Source organism: Grampus griseus (genome assembly GCF_964374135.1).
Source record: "Grampus griseus genome assembly, chromosome: 19".
NCBI lineage: Eukaryota > Metazoa > Chordata > Mammalia > Artiodactyla > Delphinidae > Grampus > Grampus griseus.
In genome coordinates, this window is record NC_139013.1 from 18,000,240 (window position 1) to 18,027,463 (window position 27,224).

The window sequence follows — 27,224 nt, forward strand, 5'->3', positions numbered from 1 at the left end:
GCATCACCAATCCAGCCCGGAGCCGCGCCGCGCGCCCCAGCCAGGGTGCGGGGAGACGCCCGATTCCGCGATCGCTGGCCGCGGCTTGCGGGGAAGAACCGCCGCGCGGAGCCTTCCGGACTTCGGTTCCACCTCCCCGCTGCAAATCTGTGCTCTGCGCGCGCGGCCGCCAGCCGGGCAAAGATCTGGCTGCGTGTGGGAAAAGATAGTAACCTGGAAACAGGCCATCCTCAACAAGTATAATGCTAGGTAAAATTTGTTGGTGGCCTGTAATGTGCTGGGCTCATGTTGTCTTCATTTACAGATGAGGATCCGGGCGCTTAGAAACGCTAAGCGGAGTGATGGAAATGTTCTAAAACTGGATGGTGGTGATAGTTGCACAATTTTAAAATTTGTTCAGAAATATTAAATTGTACCCATAAAGTGGGTTGGGGGTGGAGCTGGAGCAAACAGAGACTCTGGTCATCCTGCCGTTACGAAGCCAAGTTAAAACAAACTTGGAGGCTGAGAGTCGGAATCAGATGGGCCTTTCCTCAGAGGTTGGCTTGGGGGCTGTGGGATGTGGTGTGAAAACACACACACACACACACACACACACACACACACACACACACACACACACACACACACACACACACACACACACACACACACACACACACACACACACACACACACACACACACACACACACACACACGCTGTCCTGGGGTGAATTCCCTGGTGGTGTGTGTTGGCCGGAATGTCAGCTCCCTAACCCTGTGTCATGCATGTGCTGACTTTTCAGTTGTGACAAAATCTAAAATTTACCACTTTAACCATTTTAAGTTCACAGTTAAGTAGTTTTAAATGCGTTCACCTTGTGCAATCTCTAGGACTCTTTTCATCTTGTAAAACTAAAACTGTGCCCTATCCCCCCTTCCCCCCAGCCCTTGAACCATTCTTTGTGTCTCTGAATTTGCCTGTTATAGGTACCTATACAAGTGGAATCATACAACGTTTGTCCTTTTGTGACTAGCCTACTTCATTTAGCATAATGTCTTCAAGATTCATCCGTGTGACACCGACCAGGGTTCTTGGCCTTCCCCAATCAATAGAAATTGATCAGAGGCTAGACAAGAAATTCAGGCAAGGCTTTATTGGGGCCCCTGCTGCAGCAGCCGGGAGCAAGAACAGGTTCCCTTGTTCACTCCCTGGGGCTGATGAGCTTGTTCCTAATATGGGGTGAGGGTAGGGGTGTGTCCAGGGGTCGGGCCAGAGGGGAGACTTCGGTGTTTTGCCCACCCCTTTGGTGGTGTTGACTGCAGGAGGCATGCACAGCACCCTGCTTATGCTCCCGACACCCTGTTTTTGCACCCAGCTCTTCAGAAGTGGCAGTTGGGTTTTTTGGTCTCTTTGTACCTTGTCCAGAATTTGCCCCAAATGCACATGTGCACAGTTATTTTTAGTCCCTATAGCTTCTTTGTATTTTGTTGCTTGAGGAGAGGTTTGTCCTGGTGCAAGCACTGCAGCGAAGGGTCCCAGGTCCCAGCCTGTCTCACATACTGTTGCGTGTGTCAGAATTTCTTTCCTATTTAATAACATTTCTCTCTCATATATATATATATATAAAATATATATATAATATATAATATATATAACCACATTTTGTTTATCCATTCATCACTTGGGTTTTTTCCTCTTTTTTAAAAAAATATTAATTTATTTTTATTTTTTTATTTTTTTTTGGCTGCTTTGGGTCTTTATTGCTGCGTGCGGGCTTTCTCTAGTTGTGGGGTGCAGGGACTACTCTTCACTGCAGTGTGCGGGCTTTGCATTGCGGTGGCTTCTCTTGTCACAGAGCACAGGCTCTAGGCGCGTGGGCTTCAATAGTTGTGGCACACAGGCTCAGTAGTTGTGGCTCGCGGGATCTAGAGCGCAGGCTCAGTAGTTGTGGCACACGGGCTTAGTTGCTCCACAGCATGTGGGATCTTCCCAGGCCAGGGCTCGAACCCGTGTCCCCTGCATTGGCGGGCAGTTTGTTAACCACTGCGCCACCAGGGCAGCCCCGGGTTGTTTTCTCTTTTTGGCTCTCCTGAATAATGCTGCTATGAACATTGATGTATAAATATCTCTTTCAATTCTTGGGTATAGAGAATCCATGTGTTTTGAATTTAACATTCTTAAACATTAAGGATGCTTTTTCTCTAATATGTAAACAGGCAAGATTTTGCGGGGAGAGATGATAAAAATGGCAGTCTGGAGTCGACTTCTATTTCCGGGGGTCACGTTTTGAGACCCTTTGTGGACAGGCTGTACAATGGGCCATGTGATGGGTCACGTGACTTCCACTCACAGGGGAAGATGCAGCCCTACCTGGGCTGATGATGCCTGAGTGGCACACACCCATGAAGAGGGAAGGAAACCAGATAAGCAGAGACGGGGCTTCTCACCTCATTCCTTAAATAAAAAATACATTCCCAATAGATTAAATATTTAAAGGTTTAAAAAATAAGTCACAAAACAAAGATAAATTCTTTATGTAGTTGTGTGACTATTTTAGGGCAGATATGAAAGGACTCTGTCAGACCATTTGGGTTTCTTCATCAGCCTGTTCAGGTTTTCTGTTTCTTCTCAAGATAATTTTAATTGCTAGAGAACCATTCATTTCATTCAGGGTTTCACATTTTAGAAACATCTGGCTATCACATCTGTATCTGTGGTCATATCCCTTTTAGGGATTGTTGACTTGATTGTTTATTTGGGCTATTGTTTCTTTGTGTTCCTTGATTATGCTTTCCAGCTATTTTAATATGTTGCTGTTTTTCTTTTTTCCCCAAGGAACTGAAATTTATCAGTACTGATTACTTTCTTCTTTATTTATTTCTACCTCCTTTTCATATTTCCACTGTTAATTTCTTTCTGGTTCCTTCAGATGAATATTCTATTTGTTTGTTTTTATTCTTTCTTGTTTAATAATGAAAATATTTAAGGAATGAATTTACTTGTGAGTACAGGTTTGTGTGTGTGTGTATAGTGTTTTCAATTGTCTTATTTTTTTTTCTTTCACAATATCTTAAAACATTTTCCTATTTTGTAAAGGTAATAATAATTTCTTTAAACCCTGGTCAAAATAATATGGTTAAAAAAAGTCAGTTGTACGTGAGGAAAAGCAGCTATTCCTGGCCCACTCCTACCCAACCAGTCTTAGTTCCCAAAGGTAAAACTTTACCTCCAGCTTGCTCTGTAGTTATTCCTTCACTTAGTCTTTTATTAACTATGTATTGAGTGACTGCCTTCTATGTGCCTAAGCAACTGTTTTAGGTACCAATGTATATAGAGGTGAATAAAAACAGGGAAGCATCACTGCATCCCCCCCTACATAGTACTGGTGGAGTGGAGATATAGTATAAATATAGAAATAAAGGACAGAATATGTATATTAGATGTGATAAGTCAAGTTCTACAGAGGAAAAAAAGTCAGGTAGTGGGGATAGAGAGCGGTGGATCAGGGAAGTGTTCACTGAGATGGTGACTTTTGAAAAAAGACCTGAAGGAGGAGAGACAGGGAGTCACAGAGACATCATATGGAAGAGAATTCCAGGCAGAAGGAACGGAAGGACCCTGAAGTAGGAGCCTGCCTGAAATGTTTAAGGAACTACAAGAGAGCCATTGAGGCTGGACTGTAAACTGCGTGTGTGAGGAGAAGGCAAATGCAGCATCAGGAAATGAGTTAAGAGGCTACTTATTTATTTTTAAAGTTTTTATTTATTTATTTTTGGCTGCGTTGGGTCTTTGTTGCTGCGCACGGCTTTCTCTAGTTGCGTCGAGCAGGGGTTACTCTTCGTTGCGGTGCACAGGCTTCTCATTGTGGTGGCTTCTCTTGTTGAGGAGCACGGGCTCTAGGCGCGCAGGCTTCAGTAGTTGTGGCATGTGGGCTCAGTAGTTGTGGCACACGGGTGGCTTATTTGCTCCGTGGCATGTGGGATCTTCCCAGACCAGGGCTTGAACTCGTGTCCCCTGCATTGGCAGGTGGATTCTAAACCGCTGTGCCACCAGGGAAGCCCCAAGAAGCTATGTATTTAAATAACATACCTATGCTATGATGTCTTCATTTATATAGTTTAGACATTTTCTAATCCCCTGATGGATAGGGATTTGACACACTCCACAACTCCTACTTTTCTTCCTTAGTTTCCTAATACACATATTACTATTTTCAGTTCCAAAGTTGTATATTGTTTAAGCAACACACTTACACCTTCTCTTTCTTATTTCATCAGGTATAGACAGTGTCTCTTGACTCCCAGCTTTAAAAGATGAAGATGCCAGCATCTCTAACCTTCCAGTAAGTTTGCATCCTTTTTTCTACATTCTCAGCTTCTATTATCTGTGCTTCTTATTATCTGTGCTACATCTTATTCATATTCCAATCTGTAATCATAATTCAGTCTTTCTTTCCTTCCTTTTCATTGAGATATAATTGACCTACAGCCCTGTATAAGTTTAAGGTGAACAGCATAATGATTTGACTTAGATATATCGTGAAATGATTACCACAGTAAGTTTAGAACATCCATCATCTCCTATAGATACAAAAAGAAGAAAAAGGAATAAAAGAAAATATATTTTTTCCTTGTGATGAGAACTCAGGATTTACTCTCTTAACGATTTACATACGTAACATAAAGCAAAGTATAATATAATTATATGAATCATGTTGTACATTACATCCCTAGGACTTCTTTACCTTATAACTGGCAGTCTCTAACTTCTGACCACCTTCATCCAATTCCTCCTCCCCTCAAACCCCCTTCCCCCTGCCTCTGGTAACCACAAATCTGATCTCTTTTTCTACGGGTTTGTTTGTTTGAAGTATAATTGACCCACAGCACTATGTTAGTGCCTGGTGCAGATTCAACATTTTTATACGTTACAAAATGATCACCATGATAAGTCTAGTTACCGTCTGCCACCATACAAAGATATTACATTATTATGGACAATATGCCCTATGCAGTACATTTTGTCCTGGGACTCATTTATTTTGTACCTGGAAGTTTGTACCTCTTGATCTCCCTCAACCCATTTCACTCCTCTCTCCACCCCAGCTCTCCTCTGGCAACCACTTGTTTGTTCTCTGTATCTGTGACTCTGTTTCGGTTTTATCTATAACTGCTTTTCAGTTCACTTGTTTTGTTTTAGATTCCACATATAAGTGAAATCATATGGTATTTGTCTTTCCCTGTCTGACTTATTTCGCGGAGGATAATACCCTCTAGGTCCATCCATGTTGTCGCCAATGGCAGGATTTCCTTCTTTTTTATGGCTGCATGATACTCTGTTGTATACATATGCCTCATTTTCTTTATCCATTCATCCACTGATGGACACTCAGGTTGTTTCCATGACCTGGCTCTTGTGTATAATGCTGCAATGAAATTGGGGTGCCTTGTTTTTCTTTATCAAAGAAAACTGAACATTTCTAAACTCTCCATCATATCATGTATTCTGACAGACTCTACTTTTCTTATCAGATACCTGTCTTCCTCCTCGCTCTTTAATCTGGACAGGTTCCTCTCTAGGCCTGTTGCATTCCTGTCATTCTGGATTTCCCTTTGTTGCTATTTTAGGTTGTATCCTGTTTTTTGGACTCCCTGTTTTCTTTCCTGGTTTAACCCCTCATCTTTTTGAAGCACACCTTCAAGAAGTTTTCTAAGAAAAAGAGCTAGTAGGTAAAATTTCTATGTTCTTGCATGTCTGAATATTTAATCTTATACTTTAATTCTTTGGTTAATTATAAACTTCTAGAAAAAAGAATTTTCCCTCTGAATTATTTTAAATTAAGAAATTTAAAAATTATTTGCTATTTTCCCTTACAGCTTTGTTGTGTATCAGTTGTATTTCTTAAATTCCTTACTTTTCATTTTGAAAAATATCAAATCTATAAAAAAATGGAAGGAATAGTGAAAAGAACACCTATATGTCCTTCACGTAGATCCACTAATCATTAAGATTTTGCCATATTTGGTATATCTTTCTGTCTACACACATGTGGTGTGCATGCATACACACACACACACACACAAATGCACATACACATGCACAATTTTTCTGAACCATTTAATGTAACTTTCAGATATCATGTCACTTCTCCCCAAGTATATATATCCTAAGAACAAAGACATTCTCATGCATAACTACACTACAGTTATTGCACTCAATAAAGTAATGTAAATAAAATAATATCATCTAACTGATATACAACCCACTTTTGTCTCTCTCTAATTGTTCAAATAAACTTCTCCACAGCTGTTTGTTTTCTTGTCAATCCATGATTCAATTGTGTTTAGTAGTCAGTCTCTTTGAAGGTATATCATCTGTTTTCTAACATTTGGTGTTGGTGATAAAAAATCTGAATTTTGTTCCTTCATAAGTGGTATTTTTTTCCTTGTGGAAGCTTTTAGAGTATTTTCTTTTTTTCCCAGTGTTCTAAAATTTTACAGACATGTGGGTCTTTTAAAAGACCTTGTGCTGTTTGCTCTGTAGGTACTTTCAATCTGAAAACGTGTAACTTTAACCTTTTGGAGATACTGTTGTATTGCTCATTTGATAATGTTTCCCCTCTGATTTCTATCTTTCTTTATCTGGAATGCCTGTAAAACTGGGCCTCCTGGAAAGGTCTTCTGAGTCTCATTTCTTTCATGTCTCCCATCTCATGGTCTTTTTGCTCTGCTTTCTGGAAGATTTCTTCTGTTTTATCTTCTGGGCCTTCAATTTATTTCAGCATGATATTTTCATTCTGTAAGAGCCCTTTCTTGTTCTCTGATTGTGCTGTTTACTTAGCATCTTGTTTATGATTTTGAATGCAATAACTTCCTGAATATAGTTATGATTATAATTAGAAAAAAATTTTAATTCTCTTCTATTTCCTGAATTAGTTCTCTTTCCTTTGAGGTTGTTTTTTTCCTGTTTGTGGTACTTTTTTAAGGCAGCCCTTAGCAAATGAATACAAATTTCTGTCTCTCTTTCTTTCCCTCCCTTCCCTCCTTCTTCCTCCCTCCCTCCCTCCCTTCCTTCTCTCCTTCCTTCTTCCTTCTTTCTCCTCCTCTTCCTCCTCCTCCCTTTTCTTCTTTGTTATTTAATGGAAGAACTCTCAGGTGTTTCACTTGGAGAGTTGATCTTTCTGGAGGCCCTGCATTCTGAACGAGGGGAGGAGCTAAGGACTGGACTGTTTAAGACAGAGCCTTTGGAGTAATCCCAGTGTTTTTGGCCCGGTCTCACTTGCGTACTCTGTCTTATGCCTCTCTGGAATTCTGTAGGGAAGATCGGCAACCTCCTCTGCGGTGTGTCTTCTGTCATTACTTCTGTATCAGCTTGACACAGTCTCACAATTTTTTTTTAAAACTTTCTTCCACTGATGGACAACTTCCTGTTCTCTTTGTCATTGTGGATTTATTCCCATTTTAGTCCTTTACTATCATTTTTGTAGGGTCTTAGGGGGAAGAAGAGAAAAACTGAGTGGCCAGCCCGTCATTTTGAAAATAGCACTTATTTTCTTGTCTCCAACTTGCAGTTTTGATCTTTTTAGCTGAGAAGTTATTTAGGAGGCTTGTATCAGTCAGGATGGGCTAGGCTATGCTGTATAACAAAACTCTCAAAATATTAATGGCTTAAAATAGCAAAAGTTTATTTCTTGCTCACCGAGGTTGGCTGGGGGCTCTGCTCCAGGTCTCCCCACTCTGAGACCCAGGCTAACAGAGCAGCTGCCATCTTGCTGTTACCAGTTGCCATGGCAGAGATAACCTAGTGAATCATGCACTGTCCCTTTAAGTTTCCACCCAGAAATGATACCCATCATTTCTCTTCATATTTCATTGGCCAAAGAAGATCATTTGACTATTCTTAACATCAAAGGGGGTGAAGAAGTACAATCCTACCCTGTGCCTAGAAAATGGAAAGCTGGAAATGTCTGTTGAACAGTACAATGAACCACCAGAAGACTGTAAAATTTCAAGTGTTTGAATTCTAAAAACTTTTAACACTTGAATTAAAAAAAAATTGCACTGGAATCAGAGAATGTAGGCTTGTATAAAATTCCTGAGATTTTTCCATTGCATTATTTGTGACGGATTTTTTTAAATGCTTTATGGGATTGGGAAAGGTGTACCCTTTGTTGGTTGTAGACAAGTTTGACACATACACAACATGAAGCTATTTATATCTTCTATATACCTGTTAATTTTTTTATATACCAGATCTATCAAAGACTAAAGAATTATTTAAAGTTCTTACCATACTATTGTGTTTCTATAGATTTCTCCTTGTTTTTATAACAGTTTTGCACTCATATTTACCTTGTAAGAGTTCATAGTAGATATGCATTTTCTATTTTGTTTAAATAACCTTTGTCTCAATTAATAGGACTTTTATTTTATTTATTTATTTTAAAATTAATTAATTAATGTATTTATTTTTGGCTGTGTTGGGTCTTCATTGCTACTCACGGCTTTCTCTAGTTGTGGTGAGTGGGGGCTACTCTTCATTGCAGTGCGCGACCTTCTCATAGCAGTGGCTTCTCTTGTTGCAGAGCACTGGCTCGGCACGTGGGCTTCAGTAGTTGTGGCACTTGGGCTCAGTAGTTGTGGTGCACAGGCTTAGTGGCTCCACAGCATGTGGGATCTTCCCGGACCAGGGCTCGAACCCATGTCCCCTGCATTGGCAGGCAGATTCTTAACCACTGCGCCACCAGGGAAGTCCCCTAATGGGACTTTTAAATTCTTGTTCCATTGCCACATGTCTTCTGTACTCTCTTAGGATCTCAAAGTGCTTTTTATAATTTTAAAATTTTTTTTAATTTTTAATTTTTTAAAAGTGATATTGAATTTGGTGATGATTTCCTGGATATGACACCAAAAGCATAGGCAACAAAAGTAAAAATAGATATATTGGACTTCATCAAAATTAAAACTTTCAGGACACTATCAACACAATGAAAAGGCAACCTACAGAATGAGAGAAAATATTTGCAAATGATATATCTGATAAGGGGTTGATGTCTAGAATATAGAGAACTCCTACAATTCAACAATGAAACAAACAACCCAATTCAAAATGGGCAAAGGACTTGAATAGACATTTCTGCAAAGAAGATACACAAATGGTCAACAAGCACACGAAAAGGTGCTCAACATCACTAATTACTAGGAAATGCAAGTCAAAACCACAGTGACAGGGAACTATATTCAATATCTTATAATAACCTATAATGGAAAAGGATCTGAAAAAGTATGTGTATATATCATATATATATATTATATATATATATCACTTTGATGTACACCTGAAACTAATGCAACATTGTAAATCAACTATACTTCAATTAAAAAAAACAAAACCACAGTGAGATACCACCTCACAACCGTTAGGATGACTACTGTCAAAAACACAGAAAATAGCAAGTGTTGAGGAGATCGTGGAAAAATTGGAACCTTTGTTCACTGTTGCTGGGAATGTAAAATGGTGCAGTTGCTATGGAAAGTAGTATGTTGGTTCCTCAAAAACTTAAACATAGAATTACCATATGATCTAGTAATACATTTTTGGGTATATACTCAAAGGAATTGAAATCAGGGTCTTGAAGAGATATTTGCACACCCATGTTCATAGCATCATTATTCACAATAGCCATAAGGTGGAAGCAACCCATTCACCCACTGATGAATGAATGGATAAACAAAATGTGGTATAGACATACAACGGAATATATTCAGCCTTGAAAAGGAAGGAAATTGGAACAGGTACTACAACATGGATGAACCTTGAAGTTGTTATGCTAAGTGAAATAGGCCAGTTACAAAAAGGCATGTACTGTATGATTTTACTTATATGAAGCACTTAGATGCTGTGGACTGAATTGTGTCCACCCTAATTTCATATGTTGACGCCCTAACTCCCAATGTGGCTGCATTTGGAGACAGGTTCTTTAAAGAGGTAATTATGGGTGGGGCCCAATATCGCTAGTGTCTTTATAAGAAGAGACCAGGGATGCATGCACACAGAGAAAAGGCCATGTGAGGACACAGTGAGAAGATGGCCATCTCCAAGCCAAGGAGAGAGATCTCAGGAGAAACCAAAACTGTCAGTACTTGATCTTGGACTTGTAGACTTCAGGACTGTGAAAAAATAAATTTCTGTATTTTAAGCCACCCAGCCTATGGTAATTTGTTATGGCAATCTTAGCAGATTAATATACCAGAGTAGTCCAATTCATAGAGACAGAAAGTAGGATGGTGGTTTCCAGGGTCTGGGAGGAGAAGGGAATGGAGAGTTATGTAATGGGTACAGGGTTCAAGTTTGGCAAGATAAATTCTGGAGATTGGTTGCACGACAATGTGAATGTGCTTAACACGGCTGAACTGGGCGTTTAAAAATGGTTAAGATGGTAAATTTTATATTATGTATATTTTATCACAGTTAAAAATAAACATGTTTTTAATTGTGATAAAATATACATAATATAAAATTTACCTTCTACCATAGCCCTATTTTTCTCCTCTCCTTTATAGCAAAACTGAAAAAAGTAGTTTCTGTTTGCTATCTCCACTTCTTCATGGCTCACTTTCTCTTGAACCGTTCCAATTAGGATTTTCTGAAGCTGACTTGTTCAGGGTTACTGAGATAATTTCAATCCATCAGCAGCAATGTTGCTCTCTCGCTCCTCCTTGAGATACTTGCCCCGTGATCTCCTGGTTTTCCTCTCGCTTTTCCTTTGCAGGATGGGGCTCGCCCCTCCTCCGGACTATCTGCAAGTTACCCCAGGACTCTGCCCCAGGCTTTTTATACTCATCCCCTGGCAATCTCATCCAGTGCCATCTATCCACTGGTGAATTTCAGGTTCTGTCTCCAGCCCACCCTCCCTTGGAACCCAACGCAGAACATCCACCCGCCCACCCCACATCGTCACAAGGATGTCGACCAGGCATCTGAAATGCATCATGCCCCGAACAAATCCTGACCTCTCCTTCAGAACCTGTCTCCCTCCATCGTTTGCCATCTCAGTAAATAGCACCACCTTGCAACCAGATTGGAAAACAGGCACCCTCGTAACTGCGCACCAGAGATCTTGGAGTCACCTTGACCCCCCTCTTTCTGTCTCACCCCACATCCAACTCACCCGAGTATCCTGTTGTCTGTCTTCAAAACCTCTCCAGGGCCCGGCTCCTCCCCGCCTCCTCTTCTACCACCTGCCTTGGCCAGGCAAGCTCCTCTCACCTGGATGACTGCGGAGGCTTCTGAGTTAAATGAACAAATGAATAAATGCCATGAGTGTTGAAATTAGCGATATGAAATATAAATGTGTTATGCCCGAGGATGCCATCTGAAATGTAATTGAACGTTTTTCTCTGCAGGCTGCAGGTGAGAATAGGTGATCATATATCAGCATATGTAACCCAGAGAACTAGCAGTATGCCTGCACCCCTCTCACCCAGTAGCTAATGTGTACCTGGTAAAAGACCGCTAGTATCACCAGGAAGTCTGCAGACACACAGACGTACATCTCTGTTGACTACTGAAAGTACAGTAGTATGGCCGTTAGAACTTAAAGAGAGAAATCAGAGAATTTGAGATACCACGCGAATAACCAGATTATCGGAGAATGAGCTGCTTTGCTTAGGATGGTTGATGGTTCTGAGAGGAGCAAGTGTGGTCCTAGTTTCAAAGAGTATGGTGTATGACCCCCCCCCCCACCCCCAAGCCGTATCCTCTTCCCATACCTATCTTGGTAGCAGAAACAGCTGGAGTTTAATGGTCTATTTATTTATTTAGATTTGGCCAAAAGGGACACATCAAAGTTATGGCACTAAAATGTTTCTGCCCTTGGGGTGGATACTACATTAAAACATCCTGTTGCCGAGACGAAGCAACTCTTGAAGTTGGACCGGTGGTGGGAGGCTGAGAGTGGGGTGTGACCAGGTGTCTTGAGACGAGTTGCTTACTGATGGGCGGAAGCTGTTAAACCTTCTGGGTGATGCAGTCTCCTCGGTACCACATGAGTCAGGTGCTGGCCGTGCTAGGACGAGGCAGAACCCAGAGCAGTAGCAAAACTGTTGGGAGGGGTCTGAAACAGAACTGGAGGAGCTTCTGGCAGTGGCTGTGTGGAAGGTAAAAGAGAGAGAGAGAGAGAGAGAGAAAAGAAGGAGAAGGGAAAGGAGAGGGAGGGAGGGGAGGGTCGCCACTCAGAGGGGAGGGCTGCCTCTCAGCATCACTTCTGTGACCTGTTTCAGGATGGACACAGGTGATGTGGACAGGTCATCGTTGTGTTTTCCATCACTTGCAGTAGGGGCACAGATAGTCCCAGTGTCACACAGAGGCAGAGCCTACAGAACAAGTCTGTCCCTCTGAATGTTCAGCCCCATCTTTCTCCTCCCAGGACAGGCCACCTGCTCTGCTCAGGTGCCCAGGGATCCCTTAGTGCATAGAGTCCTGATATGTCCTGCCAGCAGCAGAGGGAGCCCACACTCTACCGAAAGGGATTAAGTTTCTCATTAGAATACAAAGCAGGAAATACAATAACGGTGTTTTTTGCCACGCAATATGTCCTTACAGATGAAGCTTTAATCTCCCTCATACATCTCCGTTGCTGTAAATTCCTGCTCTATTATGGTACCATATGCCGTGATTCCCTGGGAGAAAGCCACAGTAAGCTTGGCGGTGAGCTTGGGCTTCTGAGCTGTTTGTGCCGCGTGTTGAATCACATATTATCTCACACTTAAAGGTATGTCTTAATAAGCTCTTTTATATCAGTTTATTAGCCGTGATCCTGCAGTTGATCAGTTATGTCATGGAAGGGTACCACAGAGCTCACTGACAATTACGGGATGTAAGAGGCAGAAGGAAAGTTAGGCTTGAAACACAACAGAGCGCAGTTCATCTGATGGTCTAGCAGCTGCTGATTCGCCTTCTCATCTGTTTCTAAGTAATAGATATTGATGCTTCTCTGCTCAGAGCAGACCTACTGTACGTGCAGTTGCCCACAGTGCACAGAATGGCATTTTTTCAAAATCCTTTCCAGCTCACTGTTAAAGGCACAATGTCAGATGTCACAACCCACAAGGGTTACTCTTGGAGCTAAGCCACACCATCATTGTTCCTCACACTGTGCTCTTTCTGGGAAAAAGAAACATGTTCGCCTTTTGCCTCATTTCCCTCCCAAAGCAACTGACCAAGTTCTGAAACCACTCTTAGGAGGAAAAAAACCCCTCAGGTCCTGTATCCTTTATGATGATAGCTGTCATCTATGCCTGGTGGGAAAGGGGGACCAACAGGAAACATTTAGAAAACAGTTTTTCGCCTAAAACCCGTCATGGAGTCTGACTTCAGAAGCAGTTCCACTCAAGCTTCTGTGGCCAGCTTCTTTCTGAGGATGATCTCCATGCCACAGGGTGAGGGTACCACCATGTTACCCTAACTAGGACCTCCTTCTCCTAGCTGGAAAGCTAACAGGCACAGGGCCAGTCTAAGAGCTTCCCAGGCCCCAGAGGCTTCTTCTTTTGGATCCCCTACTACAAAACATGTCAAAAAAATGGAAATGCACCCCTATCCCACATCATGATAATGTATAAGTAAATAATAAATGACAATATGGGCATGGAAACTAGTTGATGTATTATGTCTCCTCGAGTGTATTAATCCTGACATTGCATTGTTTTCTCTGTAGCTTTGTGCTGATACATGTTTTCCTCCTAGGCTGTGTACATGCCCTTGGGTCTTTGGAGCTCTCTGAGTTCTGAGCCCTGCTCCTTGAGGGGAGGGAGGGGGGCGGGGAGTGGAGAGGACTTGGTGCAGAGAGGATGGATGCTGAATGGTTGGGGGCCAAGATGAAGTTTGGTCCTACCCTCACCTGCCTGGTCCAAAGAGAACCAACCTCAGAAGAAATTAAGAGGGCCCTTACCTGTCCTTAAATAAAGCCAGAAAGATTCTCACCTGTTTGTAAAAAAGGTGCAGAGAACGGGAATACCTTTTCTAGTAACATGCTCATTCATTCATTCATTCATTCATCCCCTCATTCAAAAAGCATTTTTTTGGAAACCCTACTAAGTGCCAAGCCTAGTGCTCGGCATTTGGGAAATAAAGGCAGGTAAGATGCAGTGCCTGCCCTCAGGAACACAGAGTTCCTCAGTCCCTCTGTCCTGGGGCTGCTCTTGGTCAGCCTTCCAGGACCCACCCTTGCCTCCATAGCTTCCACAGATATATTCCTGGCTGTTATGAGCTGAGTTGTGTCCTCCAGAAATTCCTATATTGAAATCCTAACTCCCAGTGCCTCAGAATGTGACTATATTTGGAGATGGGGCCTTTAAAGAGGTGATTAAGGTTGAATGAAGTCATTAGGATGGGCCCCAATCCAATATGAATGATGTCCTTGTAAGAAGAGATTAGGACACAGATACACACAGAGGGAGACCACGTGGAGACGCTCGGAGACGATGACCACCTACAAGCCAAGGAGAGAGGCCGCAGAAGAAACCAACCCTGTTGACACCTTGAATTCAGACTTCTAGCTTTCAGAACTGTGAGAGGATAAATTTCTGTACTCTTGTTGCAGCAGCCCTAGCAAACTAATGCACCGGTTCCATAGGAGGCCCAGAAGACTCCCTTGAACCTTTCTCAAGAGAAGAAAGAAAAGACACTCAGCCAGCCCCTCCCCGACCTGGTGGGAGCTTCTGCCAAAGGGCAGCCTTACTGTGCACTTACCCCAAAGCCCCTCAGCCTCATTTCTCCTCAGTCTGCTTCCTTCAGGTGCAGACACATCAGTGGGGTTTGGGGAGTTTGCTGAGAATGCGGGGGAGCAGGGTTAGGGGCTCCCTTTCCTCAGTCACAGTGATTTTTCTCTCTAGGACTTCCTGTGTGTTGTTCTTTGGGGGAGGGGCTTTCACTCTGCTGCGTCTACCCAGGCTCTGGGGGACATTCAGTCCTCATTTTGCTTTTCTTCATCTTTTTTTAAAATTTATTTATTTATTTATTTGGCCATGCCGGCTCTTAGTTGCGGCATGTGGGATCTTTAGTTGTGGCATGCGTACTCTTAGTTGAGGCATGCAAACTCTTAGTTGAGGCATGAATGCAGGTTCTAGTTTCCCGACCATGGATCAAACCCGGGCCCCTGCATTGGGAGCTTGGAGTCTTAACCACTGGACTGCCGGGTATGTCCAAGGACTGATTTTGAATAGTAAGGAGCAGCAAAACTCTGTGCCAGGGGCCCTACATCTCTCCTGTGGGATGCTACAGAGCAGGGTAACTTCTGGGGCTGAACTGTCTTCTCTGTGACTCTCTCACATCTGTTTCCTCCTGGGGTTGTGTCAACATGATTTCATTCATGAGAAATTGATCCCTTATTCCTTAAATAATTGTGCATTAACTACAATTAACTACTCTTGTAAAATCACCAAAGTTTACAATTAATATAAGCTTTATTAATTAAGTTATTATTAATTAAACATGTAAAGATTCTCTTTGTGGACTTCCCTGGTGGTGCAGTGGTTAAGAATCCGTCTGCCAATGCAGGGGACACGGGTTCGAGCCCCGGTCCGGGAAGATCCCACATGCCGCGGAACAACTAAGCCTGTGCGCCACAACTACTGAGCCCACGTGCCTAGAGCCTGTGCTCCGCAACAAGAGAAGCCACCGCAATGAGAAGCCCGCGCACCACAACCAAGAGTAGTCCCACGCTTGCCGCAACTAGAGAGAGCACGCACACAGCAACGAAGACCCAACGCAGACAAAAATAAATTAATTAATTAAAAAAAAGATTCTCTTTGTGATAGAATCATTTCAGAGTGAAAATCCAAAGATCAACTGGTTATTAAAATATATCAAACAAAATAGTCCTGGCTAGTATGTATTAATAGCAATAAAGTGATGATTTCAAGGCACATACTTCCTCTGCTGGGTCTAGAAGAGGAATATGATGGAAACAGTGAGCTGGGATTACCCAGGTCAATTAAAGAGACACAAAGCAATAAATGCCCATCTTTCCAGGAAGCCATCATAAACATGTAGTCACTATTCTATGTATACCTGCTGATGGATTAACTGATATTAAACAGCAAGTTATTCCGCAAGGGCTGCTGAAGAGAAGACTGATGCTAGGATTTTAATTCACAAATAGGCAAAAATCAATTTGTCTTTTTTTTACAACAAGAATTTATCTTGGTATAAAACCTTGCATATATGATATATAGCATATATATGTTTATGTATATATGTATGTGATCATATACATACATACGTGTATGACAGAGGGTTATGGGACTGCAATATCTATCTGGACGAAAAATGAAAGTTTCAGTGGGCTGACAGGCTGTTTCCGAACACTGTGAACATTTAACTTTGTGAAGACAGAGCATCCTGATCTATGATTTTTCCCTCCTAACTTCTGGACTTGTCTTTCCTCTCTGTGCAGTGGCCGATATGTGCCTCCATGTGAATGGGGTCATTCCTGCTCACCTCCTGTGCAAAGGGCTGGGACTGAAGGGCTGCTCCAGGGGAATTCATCAAAGACTCAGATAAAAGAGGCTTTGAAAAGCGCAGAACACATTTCCTTTACTCTTGGCTGATAATTACTGCAAAGCAGTTCATCTCAGACGTTATTTTAATAGACGAGTGAGTTCTTGGATATTTTCAGAGGATGACAGAGAAAGGTGTACTGGCTCAGGATGGAGGACCCGGGGTTGCAGCTGTGTGCAGGCCGTGGGGCTGGCGGGGGTGGTCAGAGGACGTTCTCGACTTTTGTGTTCTCTGGGCTTAAAGTTAAAAAAAAACTGAACAAACTATGCTATGACCCCCAAATGTTTCTTCAAGGCCCAGCCACTATGGAATTCACTGAGGTCTTCATTAGCTTATCAGTCAAAGTCTTCAATTTTATATTGTTTTTCTAAAAATCAAATTTATTGAGGTACAATTTGCATAGCATAAAATGCACACATTTTAAGTATATGGTTTAATGAGTTTTGACAAATGTGTACACCATGAAACCACATCTCCAATCAATATATAGATAATTTCCATCATCCAAAGTATTCCCTTGTGCCCAGTAGTATACTGGTAAATATTTAACAGCAGGCTCTCTGGAAAAAGTTATATATTTAACATCTATTTATTTAGCATATTAATAACTTAACATATTAAAAGTATTATTTTAAAAGTATTATGAATTTTGCTGATATAAAGGATGTTTATTACTAATTTATAAGTAATAATAAAATGTATTTTTTTTATCGTAAATCCCATACAGTCAACTGATTATCACAAAATGTTTTCACTGATTTTTCCAGAGTCTTGTATCTGTAGCCAACCAAAGTTTGCAATTAACTAGTGTAGTTCTGACCTGTCGGTTGCTAGTTTCATTTACTTTAAGGAGTAAGACAAAAGTGAAACAAGACATATTTTGGAACATCACTTGTTTGTTAAAGACATAAACAACTTCTTTGCTGAGTTAGATTATAGTTTTGAATGCCAGAAGAATATTGTCTTCATTTTTTGTGCTAGTTGTAGTGTAACAGCTATACACACTACTCACTTCTTTTTATTAAAGTATAATTGATTTACAATGTTTCAGATGTACAGCAAAGTGATTTACATATATATATTCTTTTTCAGATTCCTTTCCATTATAAGTTATTACAAGCTATTGAATATAGTTCCCTGGGCTATACAGTAGTTCCTTGTTATTTATCTATTTTATTCAATATATATAGTAGTGTGTATCTGTTAATCCCAAATTCCTAATTAATCCCTCCTCCACTTTCCCCTTTGGTAACCATAAATTTGTTTTCTATGTCTGTGGGTCTGTTTCTCTTTTGTAAATACGTTCATTTGACAATAGACAGTACATGGAAGCAACCTAAATGTCCATCAACAGATGAATGGATAAAGAAGATGTGGCACATATATGCAATGGAATATTACTCAGCCATAAAAAGGGAAAAAATTGAGTTATTTGTAATGAGATGGACGAGCCTAGAGTCTGTCATACAGAGTGAAGTAAGTCAGAAAGAGAAAAACAAATACTGTACACTAACGCACATATATGGAATCTAAAAAAATGGTACTGATGAACCTAGTGGCAGGGCAGGAATAAAGACGCAGATGTAGAGAACGGACTTGAGGACACTTGCGGGGGAGGGGAGGGGAAGCTGGGATGAAGTGAGAGTGTAGCACTGACATATATACACTACCAAATATAAAATGGATGGCTAGTGGGAAGCTGCTGCATAGCACAGGGAGATCAGCTCGGTGCTTTGTGGCAACCTAAGGGGGGGTGGGATAGGGAGGTTGGGAAGGAGGCTCAAGAGGGAGGGGATATGGGGACATGTGTATACATACAGCTGTTTCACTTTGTTGTACAGCAGAAACTAACACAACATTGTAAAGCAATTATACTTCAATAAAGATATTAAAAATAATTTCATTTGTATCTTTTTTTTAGATTCCCCATATAAGTAATATCATATGATATTTGTCATTCTCTGTCTGACTTCACTTAGTATGATAATCTTTAGGTTCATCCATGTTGCTGCAAAAGGCATTTCATTCTTTTTTATGGCTGAGTAATATTCCATTGTGTATATATACCACATCTTTATCCATTCATCCGTTGATGGACATTTAGGTTGCTTCCATGGCTATTAGAAATAATACTGCAATGAACACTGGTGTGCATGTATCTTTTTGAATTATGGTTTTCTCCAGGTATATGCCCAGGAGTGGGATTGTTGGGTCATATGGTAGCTCTATTTTTAGTTTGTTAAGGAACCTCCATACTGTTTTCCATAGTGGCTGTACCAACTTACATTCCCACCAACAGTGTAGGAGGGTTCCCTTTTCTCCACACCCTCTCCAGCATTTATTATTCGTAGACTTTTTAATAATGGCTATTCTGACTGGTGTGAGGGGGTACCTCATTGTAGTTTTGATTTGCATTTCTCTAATGATCCCCAGTGGCATGGTGACAGCTCCATTTGGCTGATAGCCTCACTAACACTTGGTGGTTTAAAATTTTAACCATTTGAGTAGATGTTTAGAGGTATCACATTGTGACTTTAATTTGAATTTCCCTAATGACTAACGATATTGAGTACCTTTTATTGTGCTTATGGACCATTTGTATATTTTCTTCAATGAAGTGTCTGTTCAAGTCTCTGCACGTTTTTAAAAAGTGAGTTCTGAAAACCACCCAAATGTTCACCAACTGATAACATTGATTTGTTCCATCCTTTCCGTCTATGCTCACCAGACATAGGTTCTGTTCTTCTCTCCCATATCTCACACGTTCCTAATCTACAGACACATTTTAGGAGTTTTCCTACTGCTCTACTCATTTGCGTCTTTCATTCTATACACCAGAACTGAGTATTCTTGGGCATTCCCTGGAAGTCCAGTGGTTAGGACTCCACGCTGTCACTGCCGAGGGTGTGGGTTCAATCCCTGGCTGGGGAACTAAGGTCCCACAAGCCGTGCAGTGTGGCAAAATAAAAAAAAGATTAAAAAAATAATATAAAATTAGTTAATAGAAAAAAAAACCCTGAGTATTCTCAATACAGCAACATCCCTTACAATCCACTCCTTCCACTTATTCAATTCTTTGACTCAAATGCATCTTCTAGTTCAGGTACAGCCCACAGCAGAAACCTGGCATCTTTAAATAATCCACTTGGACTTCCCTGGTGGTGCAGTGGTTAAGAATCCTCCTGCCAGTGCAGGGGACACAGGTTTGATCCCTGGTTCAGGAAGATCCCACATGCCGCGGAGCAACTAAGCCCATGTGCCACAACTACTGAACGTGTACTCTAGAGCCCTTGAGCCACAACTACTGAGCCCATGTGCCACAACTACTGAAGCCCATGTGCCTAGAGCCCATGCTCTGCAACAAAGGGAAGCCACTGCAATGAGAAGCCCACGCACTGCAACGAAGACCCTGCTTGATGCTACTAGAGAAAAGTCTGTGCACAGCAATGAAGACCCAATGCAGCCAAAAATAAATGAATTTTAAAAAAAAGTTTTAAACAATCCACTCACAAAACACAGGGTTCATTCAGTCCCAGAGTGAGACCTGGATCCAGACAATGTGGTTCCAGGCATTGTTTCTTTTCCATGCACACGAATTGTCTTTTCAAGGGCAAAGTCCCTCTTTGGTGTCAGGCAGCACGTGTTCAATTATCTTCTGTGCTTTGTGTTGGAAGCATCATCCTTCTTTATTGGTGACATTCATTCCGGCGTCGCGAGTCCCCTGCCCAAGACGTGCAGGTAAAAGGCACGGTGCTCAGAGGCTTGTCGGCCAGCTATGTATGTTCTAGGCCAGGCGTCCTTGCCCCTGTAGCTCTTGATAGAGCGAGTGTGTGCATGCCCCAGGCACCTACCGTCTACTGGCTTGCTCATCCTCGACTCTGGTTCTCATCAGTGGGGAAGGCTGATGCCCCTGTGTGAAGTGGGTCATGTTAGCGTTGCCTAATCCAGGACTCAGGCAGCGAGGTCCTTCCAACCATCTCTGCACCCTATTCCAAGTGTGCTGAGCTGCCCCATCTCATTCCCTTTGCTCCAAGCTCTCTTTTCTCTTTTCAACACACACGGTGTGATTCCAGCATCTTAATTTGGTCGTCACCTCTGGGATAGGCTGCCTGGAAGTGACCTGCAAGGCTGCCATTCCATCAGGGTGAGTTACCCAAGAGTGTTGCTCCTGCCGAGGTGAACGGTAGCCGGGGGTAGAAATGGAAAGCCCTCTTCTTGCCGACTGATCTAAGGGGTGTCTTTGACATTCAGTACAAGCAGCACGACACCTACAGGTGCACAGCTGTAGGCGAGGCCAGCTTACACTCAGCTGGGATTCTGGGCCTGCTTCACTGGTACCAAATGGTACTCTATTTTTTTTTTCTTTTTTGGCTGTGCCAAATGGCTTATGGGATGGGATGTCAGTCCCCAGACCAGGGATTGAACTTGGGCCGTGGTAGTGAAGGTGCCAAATCCTCATCGCTAGACCACCAGGGAGCTACCGAGTTCCTGTGTTTATAACCTATATTTTCATGGGTATAATAAGCCTCCAAAGAAGTTGTGTACTTTGGAAATGTGTATAAACTTATTTCTATATATTTTTTGAAAATCAAGGACTATCAGTTTGGAAGGGTGTCACCCTGCAGTGGTGACCTCTGGTGCGGTTCCCCTTCCCCCTGCCCTTCTCTCCAGGGCCCCAAGGCAGGGAGGAGGTGGGCTAGGCCGCCAAGGCTTGGGAGGGGGTGGGGTGCGAGGGTTACAGCCCCCTGCACCCGCCGTCTTTCCCACTGCCTGCCTCTGCCTGGAGACCCCTCTCTGGTCTTCCCTTTTCTTGCCAGCCCCTTCGGGTAGGGAAGCAAGGGCAGGATGAGAGGAGAGGTCTCAGATCCTTAGCGCTCCTGCCTTTCGGGCACTGTACAGAAGAGCCCAGAACGTGCCAGGCTACAGAACCCACTGGGGGTCACCGTTTCCGTCTGTGGCGAGGATCCCCGGCCGCGGCAGTCACATGGCAGCTGCGAGGGTCAGGCAAGCCAGTGCTTGGTCTTGCCTGGACCCTGCCCAGCGCATTTGGGCAGTCTCCTTGCCACAGTCTAGGACCCTGGCAAGCTTTGGAAGAGGGGAGGGGCTGAGACCGCTGGCCAGGTGTCCGAGGCGGTGGGGATGGGCTGCAGCGCGGGGACTGGAAGTGAGAGGGCGCCCTCTCGTTGCGCGGTCACCGCACGCGCCGGCGCCACTTACCTGGGAAACGTGCCCTTTACCAGCCACTTATGGGATTAATTTTGCGACAGAGACGCTGGCGCTGTAGAAACCACACTGGGTTTTCGGCAACACCTTCCACTCCCCGGAGTGGTTAAACCAGAAGTGTTCAGTGGCTGACCGAGGCCGCGGAAAAGAGCCACAGCTAACGCCCGCTCTGTGGCTGGAATCAAAACACTACTGGTGACGCGCTGTTTTCCACCATGGGTCCTCCCCGACGCCGCGTGGGGAGTCAGGGGGTTCTGCCAATGTCCCTCCCCGCAGCGGGAGCCCCAGCTCACCAAGCTCGGGGATCGGGCTCTGAGGGCGCCACCCCGATTCGGTCCTGGGTGCGTCAGCCACGGTTCTCCGCGGTGATGGGGAGGAGAGGCTGGGGACCGCTACGCACAGAAACGTCGAAGGGTCGCTCTGTAACGTTGGAGTTAACTTTCCTCTGGCCAAACCCTTGTTTCTGGGTTGCCCTCAGAGGCAGGCCTCCCTCCGGTCTTCTCGAGGCTTCTCCTGCGGTGATCGGGCAAGCAGAGACTGGGCGGGAGAGTCAGAACAGAGCCGGCCCCCTCGAACCCTGGTCGCCCTGCCCCAAGCAGGGAGCATCTGGCATCTTCCTGCTCTAGGAGGCTGCAGAGTTCTTGAAGGGCCCGCAGGCATCTGGGGTGCAGGCTTGTCTGTAAGGAGATCCCGGCAGGGAGAAAGCCTGGAGGGAGACAGTATTATTGGGCTGCTTGACAGCGACATAAACATACTTTCAAAAGAAAAATGTTTCTTTGCTGCTTGCTCTAAACTCAGGGCACATACTCCTACCACCACAGGGGGGTGGGGGAAGATGGGTTAAACCAAAAAAAAAAAAAAAAAAAATCTGCTAAAATAAATAAAATCATTATTTTAGCAGGAATGATGACCCCCCCAAGCCCCCACTCCACACCTTTTGGCATAAGTGCTGTGTCCCAGTCCCCAGAGGGGGTGAAAGTCAGGGACAAGTTGAAGAGTGCCTCTTTGTTTCCTAGAAAACCAGCAACGTATTTTCCAGGTAATAATAACAATATAGATAATAATACTTGGTGAGTACTGAGCACATTTCGTGTGCTAAGAACTCCACTCTCAACTCCAGGGGCACCGAGCGTTCAGGGTTGAGCAGATCAGCAGGTCTTAATCTGCTGGCCACAGGGACCCACCTGGAGCCAAGGAGCAAAGGTGAGACTTATGCCGAAGGAGAGGCTGGTTCTCTGTGATGAACTTTGGAAGGCTGGACCTGCTGCAGCCTACTTGCCCCCAGCTGGAGCCAAGTGCCAGGGAAGTGTCCAGAAAAGTGCTGGGATTCACTGATTGGACCAACTTGGGTTACTGGCCAAAACAGCATAGTCCACTAGAATTGCTTCATTTATTTATGATGAGTTCAAAATTCCATGATTTATGATAAACAGTAAGTTATCATTTACTATCTATGGCTGCATAACAAATCACCCTAAAATTTATGGCTCAAAATGTCAACACTTTATTGTATCTTATGGTTTTTTTAGGTTGTCTGGGGTTACTCTGCTCATCTCACTTGGGATCAGTTATGGGGGCGGGTCAGCTGGGCTGGAAGGTCCAGGAGACGCCACTTAGGTGTCCAGCAGTTAGTGCTGGCCCCTGGGTTCTCCTGCACATGGTCTCTCATCCTCAGTGGGCTAGAAGTTTCCTTAAGTGGCAGTATGGAGGCAGCATTCCAAGAGAGAAAAAATTGAAATTGCCGTGCTTAGGAATTCACACAAAATCACTCTCACACATTCTACTACCCAAAGTAAGTCAGAGGATGACCCAGGTCCAAGGGCTGTGTAAACAAACTACCTCATAATGGAAGGAGGTATAAAATATCGTGGCTTTGTTCTTCAGGGTAGACAGCATTTTTTTCTGAGTGTAACTATGTCCCCACCTGACAAATTTTGACATATGTTTCTCTTACTGTCCTTTATTTATAAGATGGTGACTTTTGTTTATTTTCAATTTGACCAGGAGAATGAATTTCAGTTTACAAGTCATTAGATTTTATTTATTCATTTTTTGGTTTAAGCCATCTTTTTTTTTTTTTTTTTTTTTTTTTTTTGGTGGTGGTGAGAGTATGTGCCCTGTTATTTGGGGGGATTGATTTAGGTTTTATTTGTAGCTTGGTATATAATTACTATTTTACAGGTACCATGGACATTTGAAATGACAGTGTTTTTTCTGTTTAAAAAAATACAGAAATTGATAGATTTATTGGTTTATATTTCTCAAATGTCCTGTGTCCACTCTATTGTTGTCTCTATGTGTCTAGTGTATCCTGGCACTCTCCTACAGGATTCTTACGGCAGGCAGAGTTGGGGGGCATTCTGTTGGGTGGGTGAGGAGGAACTGAAATAAAGAAATGATAGTTTTCGTTGTAACCATAGTTGACTTCAGGGGGGAAAAACCCTAGAGTTTTTTTTCCCTAGGTGCATGCAAAACCCAAACACGAGCTTTCTGTATTTCACACCCTTAACAATGATCACAACCACAGAAACAAGAGTGCTTATTTTCAGAGAATGCCGTAGAGATATTGAAGAGAGTATTATGTGCTTCTTCGTTGGTGACGGACTACATAATTGACGTGGGGAGACGAAAGTAATATAGCAAAAATATAAGACAAAACACAGGAAGTGGCAAACAGTTGTGAACCAAAGAGAGTGCCAGACATGAAGAGAGCTGTGGGGAGGGGTTGGGGTAGGGGGAGCCTCTGGACTGGGGTGGGGGTCTGGGCTTACAGAGCTGACTTGAAGCCTGGGCACAGTTTCCTTTGACCTGAGGGAAGGGTTGCTCCTGAAATGCTTAAGGCACAGAAGCAGTTTAAGTCGTAGTCACCATTAGGCTTCCCAGTGAACCAGCGGTTTCCCATTTTTGGTGGAGCATTGCTTTGAGTTTTTGGTGGCTGCCCATATATCTTATGAATGTTGATATACAGCACAACAAAGGTTGACCTTGAAGAGAGGTGTCGGGGTGGCCAGTTGTTTTTCACAGGCCAGGGACCTCATGGCTTGTCCTTGGTCTTGTAGAATCATGTGGTGATTTCTGTGGTGTCCTCAGAGAACACATGTTCTTCATGTATAAAAATATTTTTATTAAAACATTAGGGTACAGCTCCAGTCATTGAAAACTGTAACTTACTTTTTTGTCTTCTGAAAATGTTTGCTAGTTGATGGTTAAATTTGACCCTTTTACCTGCCAGGGTGATGCAAATCTTAGGCCACTTAAGAATTCAAGAACAGACTCCCTGTGGGACGTCTTTCTGTGGCCAAGGTAATGACCAGTTCAGCGATGAGCCAAGCATAATCATGATATGGAATAAAATGCATTATGCAGGGTGGTTCAAACCCTGAGGAGGTCTTGAACTACTGTGCACGTCTTGATTGCTAATTAGAAAAAGGTGTTTCAACCCAGAAACCACTGAAATATGTGAACTGAGAAGCATTGGTTATGGAAATAAGAATCAAAGGCATCGAGCTTTGCATTTTTGATTACATATTCAAATCACACAATTACAGTATATAAAATCAATTTTTACCATAGTCATAAGTAGTAATTAGACACAGACTTTTAAAATTCAAATCATATTTGTATTAGATGAAATTCTTCCAGTTCTTTACCCTCAAGCAGAAAAAGATGTGAATGGAGAACTGCTGCCTGCTCCTTTCTTCATAGATAATCCTTAACATAGTTCAGTTATAACCTGTTTCAGCTTGAGGGGACACGCTGGGAAAGAAATGAAGATGTCGTCTCCCTTCAAATGTTGTACCGTCTAGGTCCGCATTTTCTAATCTTCAGAGCTTCCAACATTTTGCCAAGGATTTGATGCCAAAGAAGAGGGAAAAGAAAATGAGGGTGGGGTAGAGAAATGAATGAGAGCTGATTAAACAACGAAGACCAGCTCTTTACCAGAGCGAGTAGGTAAAAAGAGACCAGAAGCAGTGAAAACCCCTGGCACCCGGACTGTGGTCTCTAAATACCATTCCCTACTAAAAGGAAACAAAGCTTCTTGGAAAATAGTGAATTTCAGGTCTGGAGCAGAAAATGTGCAAACTGAGGCTGGAATATCTTGTTCCCAAATGCAAGGACATGCTCCAAAATTGATGGGAACATGGCAAAAGGACACAGGAGCTAACTTGGAGGTATCAGCACTGGGCAAACCTGAGACAATTTGAGCATAACGAATGATGACAGTAATGGATTATAACATATTTAATAAAAAATAGTTTGAGGCAAATAATACTGCCCCTCATACCCTACCCTATAGAAAAGAGTGGCACTTAATAAATGTAGAAGAAATGGTAAACTAGAAAATCACTTTTTGCAACAAACTTTATAATTGATTCAGATAAAACTTATCAATGGATGCTAAACCATTGAGTAATATGTTGTTGCAACAGGAGAGTCACACAGTCTCAAAGTATCACCCCTGAAGGCTTATTAATTACAAAGGGGAAAAAGGGTCATTACAACAGAGAAATCTGGTAGATGCCACCTTAACTAAGTGATCAAACTTTATCACCAATGATGGGACCAGATGATACCATAAGTCTTCTGATGAAGGGCATAACATCACTTGTGATAATCGTTGCCAAAGATGTTTAATTGAGTCTAGTCATGAGGAATCCAAATCCAAATTTAAAGACTTCCTGCAAAACAACAGGCCTGGATTCTTCAAAAATGTCAGTGTCAAGAAAGGCCAAGAGAGATTTGGGGAACTGTTCTGGATTAAAAGAGAGTCAAGAGACAAAACAACTAAATGCACTGTGTGATCGTTGGCTGGATCTCGGATAAGAAAAAATGAGTATAAACGGCACAATTGGGACAATCTGGGAAATTTAAACATGGGCTATTTATTAGTTAATAGTAAATTTCTTGATGGCCATAACTTGTGTTTTTGTGTCTTTGCTCTAGGAGCTACATGTTGAAATACATAAGGATTAAAGTGTCATGATGTCTACAACTAATTCTCAGGTAATTTAGCCAAAAAAAAAAAGTGTGAATTGCTTGTGTACATCTGTATAGAGAGACTGATAAAGCAAATATGGCAAAATATTAACAAGTAGTGAATCTAGAAGAAGGCCATATGGCTGTTTAACATGCTATTATTTCAAATTTTCTGCAGTTTTGAAAATGGCTAAAATTAAAGTTTGAGGGATGAGAGCTGGCCAAATCAGTGTGGCTCTTTTTCTCCATAAGTTAAATGAATTTTAAGTAAGAAGAATAAATTTAGATGCAACTACATTTTTAAACTAATGTCATTATCATTGTAATAATACTTGCTTTTCTTAAAACAATGCATAATTAATTTTTGTGCATGTTTAATTTTTAAATAGAAGTATGTTCACATTTTTTTAAAAAAGTATATAAAATTTCTTTCCATCCTTACTCCCATCTGCTCTGTTTCTGCCTCAATTCCCCTCTACCAT

At 42.4% G+C, this 27,224-nt stretch overlaps 1 long non-coding RNA gene across 1 annotated transcript; it reads left to right on the forward strand.

The window, feature by feature from the left end:
* Positions 1-157: 157 nt before the first annotated feature.
* LOC309836831 lies at positions 158-26,759 on the forward strand. The gene is made up of 3 exons (XR_014298179.1): positions 158-249; positions 4,263-4,327; positions 26,710-26,759. It is a non-coding gene; the product is annotated as an uncharacterized lncRNA (long non-coding RNA).
* The last annotated feature ends 465 nt before the right edge of the window (positions 26,760-27,224 follow it).